Below are 8,202 nucleotides of genomic sequence, written 5' to 3'. Positions count from 1 at the left end.
CCACCACAACACCTCCCTAATTTTTTCTACTTTTAATAGAGATGGGCCTCTCACTCTTGCTCAAGCTGGTCTCAAACTCCTGAGCTCAAGCAATCCTCCCATCTCCATCTTCCAGAGTGCTAGGATTATAGGCGTGAGCCACTCCATCTGGCCTGGATCATTAATAATTCTTAGATTTGATTTTTTTCATTCATTTCCACATATTTTTCTTCTCTGACAGTATATTTTCAAATATACTGTTTGTTTTTGAGCTCACTGATTCTATCCTCTGCTTGATCCAGTCTGCTTATGAGAGCTTCTAAGGGATTTTTCAGTTCAGCAAAAGTATTTCTCAGTCTCAAAATTTCTGTTTGATTTATTATTATTTCAATCTCTTTGTTAAATTTCTCTGATAAATATTCATTTATTTATTTATTTAGAGACAGAGTCTCACTTTGTTGCCCTTGGTAGAGTGCCATGGTGTCATCAATTGGGCTTAAGTGATCCTCTTGCCTTAACCTCCCAGGTAGCTGGGAATACAGGCACCTGCCACAATGCCCAGCTGTTTTTAGAAATGGAGTCTCACTCTTGGTCGGGCTGGTCTCAAACTCCTAGGCTCAGCCATCACACCTGGTCTTCTCTGATAATCTTTTGAATTGTTTTTCCTTGTGATCTTGGAGATCACTGAATTTCCTTAAAACTGCTATTTCTAATTCTTGTTAAGGTCAGTCACTGGTTTGTTGCTTTGTCCACTTCAGACTCTTGAGCACAAGTGATCCCTTTTTTTTTTAGAGACAGAGTTTCACTTTGTTGCCCTCGGTAGAGTGCTGTGGCATCACAGCTCACAGCAACCTCCACTCCTGGACTTAGGCAATTCTCTCACCTCAGCATCCCAAGTAGCTGGGACTACAGGTGCCCGCCACAACACCTGGCTATTTTTTTGCAGTTTGACTGGGGCCAGGTTTGAACCTGCCACCCTTGGTATATGGGTCTGGTGCCCTATTCACTGAGTCACAGGCACCGCCCACACAAGTGATCCTTTTGCCTCAGCCTCCCCAGTAGCTGGGACTATAGGTGCCTGCCAGGACATCTGGCTTTTTTTTTTTTTTTGCAATTTTTTTGGCTGGGGCCGGCTTTGAACCGGCCACCTCTGGTATATGGGGTTGGTGCCCTACTCCTTTGAGCCACAGGAACTGCCTAACACCTGGCTATTTTTAGAAACAGGGTCTTGAGCTTGCTCAGGCTGGTCTTGAACTCCTGAGCTCAGGCAATCTACCTGCCTGGGCCTCCCAGAGTGCTAGGATTATAGGTGTGAGCCACCATACCTGTCCTTGCTGTTGTTTTTAATGTATGTATGTATGTATATGTCTTTGCATTGAAGGATTTATTATTTATTCCATTCTTCTCTGTTTGGCTTATTTGGGTTTTATTTCATATATTTTCTTTGAGATTCTTTGTAATTTACCTACTAATTCTCTTTCTTTTTCCCCCTGTTAGGTCACTGCCTCCATTTTGACACTAGATGATGCCTTCAGCACAAGTTTGCCTCAGTTCTAGTAAATAATCAGAGTTCTTCCAGACCCAAATAGGGAAAGTGCCAAAGGGGATATCTGGTAGTGTGGAAGGGCTAGGAGTTTATACCCAGAGGACCTATGGAATAAATCTCCTATAGCATGGGGCTGCTGAACAGCCACTCTGATTTTGCATCTCCTTTGGTTGAGCTATAGAGTTTGGAGTTTTCAGAGCTGAAGATGGTAGTCTCACCTCCCCCCTCCCTTTGTCTCTGGCTGTCCTCAGAAGTATTTCTCCTTTCAGGTACTCCCAATGCTTCCCATGGATTGAAGCAGGAACAGATCCTAATGAAATCAGAGAGTGGTCCTACATGATATCCAGAGAGTGAATTATTGGATTGAAAGGCAGGAACCATTTCATGTTGCAATAGCGGTCAGAGTTTTGCAATAGGGATTCTTTTATTTTTTATTTTTTTTAGAGACAGAGTTTCACGTTGTCACTCTCAGTATAGCACCATGGCGTCACAGCTCATAGCAACCTCCAACACCCAGGCTTAGGCAATTCTCTTGCCTCAGCCTCTCGAGTAGCTGGGACTACAGGCGCCCCCACAATGCTTGGCTATTTTTTTATTTGTTGTAGTTTGGCCAGGGCCGGGTTTGAACCCGCCACCCTTGGTATATAGGGCCAGCGCCCTACCCATTGAGCTATACACGCTGCCTCCTGCAATAGGGATTCTTAAAGCTATTGGCTGCTCACAACAGAGACTCATGATTCTGTATGAAGGACTGAAAATATCAAAGGTAACCTGGAGAAAGACTTCAAAATGCTTCCTTTAGGATAAAGTTATGACTGGCTTGCATGGCTAGTCTCAGAATTCCAAGTTACTTAGAACCATATTCAGAACTGTTTAAAAAGTACATTTCTTTCTTTTTTTAAATTTTTGAGACAGAAACTCACTCTGTTGTCCTGGGTAGAGTGCCATGGTGTCATCATAGCTCACAGCAACCTCAAACTCTTGGGTTCAAGTGATCCTTTGCCTCAGCCTCTAGAGTAGCTGGGACTACAGGTGCCCAGTTGGCTAGTTTTTCTATTTTTAGTAGACAGGGTCTCACTTTTGCTCAGGCTGGTCTTAAACTCCTGAGCTCAGGTGATCCACCCGCCTCAGCCTCCCAGAGTGCTAGGATTATAGGCGTGAGTCACCGCACCCAGCCTCACATGTACATTTCATGTTACCTTTTTGGTTTCTTCTCATACTGCAAGTATTGCTATTTAATTACTCTTTCACCTGTGGGAGACACACTATTGTTTTATAATAAAACTATGACAGTGCACTATGATGACCCAACACATATCCAGGACTCCCACACCCCAGAAAGTCAGGCATAGTCAGCCTTCTCTGCTCAATGACAGGAACTGGAGGACTTACTTTGTCTGGTCTTTCTAAGTATGCCTTTTAGCAGCCTCAAGCATGTATGGGACACCTGCCATATGCAAGGGCATTTATAAAACACCTACTGTGTCCAAGAACATTTATTAGACACTTGCTATATGTAAGTTCCAAGTTAGGGGTGGAGCCACAGAATTCTAGAAGAGCTAAGATCATGGCATATGCCCCAGGGTTAAAGTACCAAGTACACTTGGGGTAGTGGAGGGAAGGAAGAAGGAACTTGCACTGAGGCCTCCAGTTTGCTTCCTCCTTTCTCTCAGCTTGGTCCCTGTGACTATGCCCAATAGCCCCTTCTCCTACCTGCATGTGTCCAGGACCCACTCCTGGTTCTTTCACTCACCCCTCTAATTCTTCCCTGATACAAGCTCAGCACCCAGGGTCTCTGTAGACATAGCCTGGTGACAGCTCTACCCCAGATTTCCTTTCAGAGTGGCTCCTGCAAGGCTGAATGTGGATGGAGCAAATGCCACCTGTCATCACAGCCTCTCGGGGAGTGGGGGTCTTGACTAGGCCTAGCCAGTCCTCTATTCTGTCCCCTACCTTCCCCTGGGCCCTACCCAGTATCTGCTCCTCCCACCTCCCAGCTCCTGTGCCTGCCCCACCCTCAGTCTCAGATGGTGGTCTGTTTCCTGCTTCACTGGGAAGACAGGAGGGGCCCAAGAAACCCTCCCACCACCTCATTCAGCCCCCTCTAGCCCTGAGGGCCATATCCTGCCCCCCTATGGTAGATGGAACTCTGTGATTCCAGGTAAAGGGAACTCTCTATTCTGGGTACTAGAGCCCAGCCCTCACCCCCAAAAGAACCACCCAGCGACTCCCCTCTCCCTGCCCTGCAGCCCCCAGGTCCTCCCTTCACCAGATTCCAGTGCTCACCCACCCCCTGCCTCACTGTGCATTTCTCTGCTCTCCTTTACAGCAAGCACCCGGACAGTCCTGTACACGCTGACTCCTCTTCCTCTCTTCCACTGGATTCCCCAGTCCAGCTTCTTTTACATTTGGATATCTGGTTTCCCCAGTATCTATTGTTGAAGAGAACATCCTTTCCCCTGCATTTAGCCTCTACTTACAATTGTGAAATGATGCCTCACACCACCTGAAAATGGGCACTGGTGTACTGCATGCTTCCACTACCCACAGGCTCCAGAGGGTTGCAAAGTCAACAGTGTGTGTAATACCCTCTGCCGTGTTGGAAACTAAACTTAAAACTCTTTCATAAACAATTATGCATTGTAAGAATGAATCATATAGAAAGATCATGATTTTTAAAATGAAAATAGAAAGGTTAAAAAAAAAACCCATACCCATGTAGGCTCTGGAACAATTTGTATTCTTAATACAGATTTTTTCTGTTGTTGTTGTTGCAGTTTTTGGCTGGGGCTGAACCCACCACCTCTGGCATATGGGGCCAGCACCCTACTCCTTTGAGCCACAGGCGCTGCCAGAGAACAATTTGTGTTCTTGAGAGAAGAAATGTCTTGAAAGCAGCTGTCCCCAGGGAAGGGGGCTAGGGACTGTGGGATGGGAGGGATGCTTTCTTATAATTATTCCTGTTACACTTTGCATTCCTTGATCATTTTTGTCAAATATTTTTCTCACTTACATGGATCACATTTTCACTGAGAAAACTAGTGTTTTAGGAATCCATACAACAGAACTCGAACAAGCAGGATTCTTTAATTACTGTGTTGATATTTAAGTTACGGGTTCTCAGTCAGCACTGTTGATATTTGAAGTTGGATCATTCTTTGTTGTGGGGTCATCCTGGGCATTGAAGGATACAGCATATGTGGCTTTAACCCACCAGATGCCAGTCACACCCCCAAGATAAAGCTATGTCCAGACATTGCCCAGTGATTGGGGGCTTAGAATTGCTCTGTGTGAGGATTACTGTGATGTGACCCCCTCAGCCACACCTGCTTTCTGGCATCTCTGTGTGGCTGCCTCTCAGCTATGGATAGACTAAGAACTAGCCCAAATTATAATGAAAATCTAAACACTGTTGTTAAACTATGGACTGCAGGCCGATGGAAACTACATCCTGTGTTTGTACATAAAGTTTTGTTTTTTGTACATAAAGTTTTATTGGGGCACAGCTACATTCATTTGTGCAGTATAGTCTGCATTTGCTTTTGTCCTCTAATAGCAGAGTTAAAGTTAAATCTTTGTGACAGAAACCTTCCAGACTGAAATGCCTGAAATATTATATTTACCATCTGGCTCAGAAAAGGATTGCTGACCCCAACCTAAACAGTAAGATAGGAAATCTAAGTTGTAACAGACATATTTTTCTTCCCCTATGGGACTCAAATCTGTCACTGTTTTGAATAGGGGGAAGGAGAAAACACATGCTTTTGGTTTTTCTCAACTGGCTGTTAGGATAAAAGCATTACCCATGATTTCTGGAGAAGCAGCCATCTCAGGAGCTTGATAAAAACCTAGGGCAAAGAGATATGCTATAAGATGTCTACATAGACTTCTTCTAGAATGAAGATGGTGACTAGGATTCAACACCAAATATGTTGGCAGTGATTGAGTGGCAGATCATGAGTAAGCTTCCCCCTACCTTATCTATAGTTTCCGTTAAAAAAAAAATGATGGACACATATCACTTCCACAATCAGAAAAACTAAAGCTTTCATATTAATTTGGTGATAGCTTCTAGAAGAAATGATTATGGGAGACCATCACAGCTGCCAGCCAACACAAGAGATGAGAAAGTCCGCCTTGAGGTGGTGGTGATAGATGGGAAAAGTCCTCACATCCTTTCCAAAAGTTCTGCTCTCAGAGCATCAATGAGGAAATCATCAGGTAAACAAGAAACTGACGCTACAATGGTTTATTTCATGTATGAACTTGACTGGGCTAAGGGATGCCCAGATAACAGGGACGTTATTTCTGAGAACATCTGTGGGAGTGTTTCTGAAATACATGAGCATTATAATTGGTGGACCTAGTGAAGAAGATTCACCCTCCCCAAGGTGGGTAGGCCTCATCCAATCCCTTGGAGGCCCAGACAGAACAAAAAGATGGGAGAAGGGTGAATCTGCTTTCTGTTTGAGCCGGGCCATCCATCTTTTCCTACCCTTGGAACATCAGCACTTCTCGTTCTTGGGTGTTTGGACTCAGACTGGGACTTGTACCAGCAGGTCCCAGTAGTTCTCAGGCCTTTGCACACCACCAGCTTTCTTGATTCTCTAGCTTGTAGATGGCAGATTATAGGACTTCTCAGCCTCTATAACTGCATAAGCCAGTTCTTCACAATAATTTCCTCTCTCTCTCTCTGTCCCCATCCCCTCTCAATCTCCAATGTATACTGACTAAAGGCACTGCCATCATGGCAATGCTGCTCTTTTCTGATTCACACAAGGAAGGAAGTGACTGACTTTATATAAGTGCCAGAGTCCGGGATCCTGGGGGCAGGTTTCCCCTACCACTATGCCCTCTTCAGGCCTGGGATGGGACTCCTGGGGTCCCCATGCTAAAGCTGAGTCCCCACTCATCCTTCAGCTCCAGGGAAACTTACAGCTGGGAGGGTAGACTCTGCTGGGGGCTGTGGTCCCCAGAGTTACATCCCTGATTTATTTTTTTGTAGAGATGGGAATCCCACTGGTCTTGAACTTCCAGACTCAGTTGATCCTCCCACCTCTGCCTCCCAAGGTGCTGGGATGATAGACATGAATTACTGCATCCAGCTTCAAGCCTAATCATTAATGTTTAGCTGCTCAGTTAGGATGGAAGCAGGCTTCTAAAGTGGGTTTTAATATCTAATTAAAGTTTGAGGTGTACCTTATATGAGAGGTTCTCCAGAGAGAGGAATTGGCCAACACAGTAGAGACCTGTGACAACATAGGGGATGATCCCCTCTATGGGTTTGATGGTTCACATGTAATCCTAGCACTCCGGGAGGCCAAGGCAGGTGGACTGCTGAGACCAGCCTGAGCAAGAGCGAGACCCTGTCTCTACTAAAAATAGGAAAGCCAGCCAGGTGTTGTGGCGGGCACTTGTAGTTCTAGCTACCTGGGAGGCTGAGGCAAGAGTTTGAGGTTGCTGTGAGCGATGACACCATCATACTCTACCCAGGATGACAAAGTGAGACTCTGTCTCAAAAAACAAACAAACAAATGCACACAGATGATCCCTTGACACCACAGGGTAGTGCTGCTGTTGGTGGATGAGGCATGGAGACTAGTTCAAAGGTTGACAGTGTATGTCCCTGCCACAGCCTGAGCTCTTAAAGTGTCCGTAAAGCTCTCAGGTTTATATGTACAATTGACTCTTGAACATTGTAGGGGTTAAAAGCACTGACCACCCCTTCTTGCAGCTGAAAATCCACATATAATTTTGATTCCTCAAAACTTAACTACTAGTATCCTGCTATTTTGTATGTTGTGTGTGTTATATGCTGTATTCTTTCAGTAAAGTAAACTAGAGAAAAACAAATGTTACTAGGGAAGTCATAAGGGGCCAGGCACAGCAGCTTGTGTCTTAAGCTGAGGACATGAGGTAGAGGGCATCCCTCCATGTGGCTAAGGAGTAGGAGAAGGCAGCATCTACCAGGGGCCACTGCCCAGCCAGGTCTTCAAGGAGTGGGCAGGGGAAAAGGGCTTGCAGAGAGCAGGGCACTTCACAGGGGAGACTTACCCAGTCTTTCCATTTGAGTTCAGTGATGCTCCAACATGCCTTCCTGGCTCTGGGCAGGCGGGCTGTCACCACCCAGCTGTGGTTGAGATTCTCCTAGTGGACACTAGAGGGCAGCAAATCCCCAACTGGCCAGTGTCTGGTTCATCAGCCGCCAGCTCTCTAGCCAATCCAGTCTTGCATTCTGCAGCCGGCCAGTGACGTATCCCGTCCACATAGGTGACACTGGTAACTCTTTGGACTAAAAAAAAAAGTATCCCCACCTACAGACCATATTAATATTCTAAGTTTTCTTTTCTTTTCTTTTTTTTTTTAGTCAAACTCCCCTTCCTCCTCCAGCTTTATTGGAATAGTTTAAAATTACATTTCTATTTTCTAGGACTTCAGTTGCTTTTTCCATCTGACTTTTAAAAACTGATTACAGCAAATGAAACACAGTTGTCTAAGTGATATAGTATACAAAAATAACATCTTGATTTCTGTGAAAATGCATTTCTCTGCAATTCCTGAATAGCTCCAAATTATGCTAACTCTGAGCATTGATGTTTACTCTGGGTTTTAGATTTAGTCTTTGAAAAAATGTGTTCTAAACCTTTGTCAACACCATCTATACGTACAGCATCAAC

The 8,202-nt window shown here is 44.9% G+C and overlaps 1 protein-coding gene across 1 annotated transcript in view; it reads right to left on the bottom strand.

Annotated features, from left to right (window-relative positions):
- Nucleotides 1-7,898: 7,898 nt before the first annotated feature.
- LOC100948744 (cellular nucleic acid-binding protein-like) overlaps nucleotides 7,899-8,202 on the bottom strand; it is a 1,550-nt gene continuing 1,246 nt past the window's right edge. Inside the window, exon 2 of the mRNA XM_012809437.2 lies at nucleotides 7,899-8,202. This exon is cut by the window's right edge and continues 964 nt beyond it. The gene's annotated coding sequence lies outside the window, so the exon portion shown is untranslated.

The sequence above is a fragment of the Otolemur garnettii genome, unplaced genomic scaffold, assembly GCF_000181295.1.
Source record: "Otolemur garnettii isolate 467f Iridium unplaced genomic scaffold, OtoGar3 scaffold00105, whole genome shotgun sequence".
In the NCBI taxonomy this organism is placed as follows: domain Eukaryota; kingdom Metazoa; phylum Chordata; class Mammalia; order Primates; family Galagidae; genus Otolemur; species Otolemur garnettii.
This window is presented reverse-complemented; position numbering and strand designations above follow the sequence as displayed.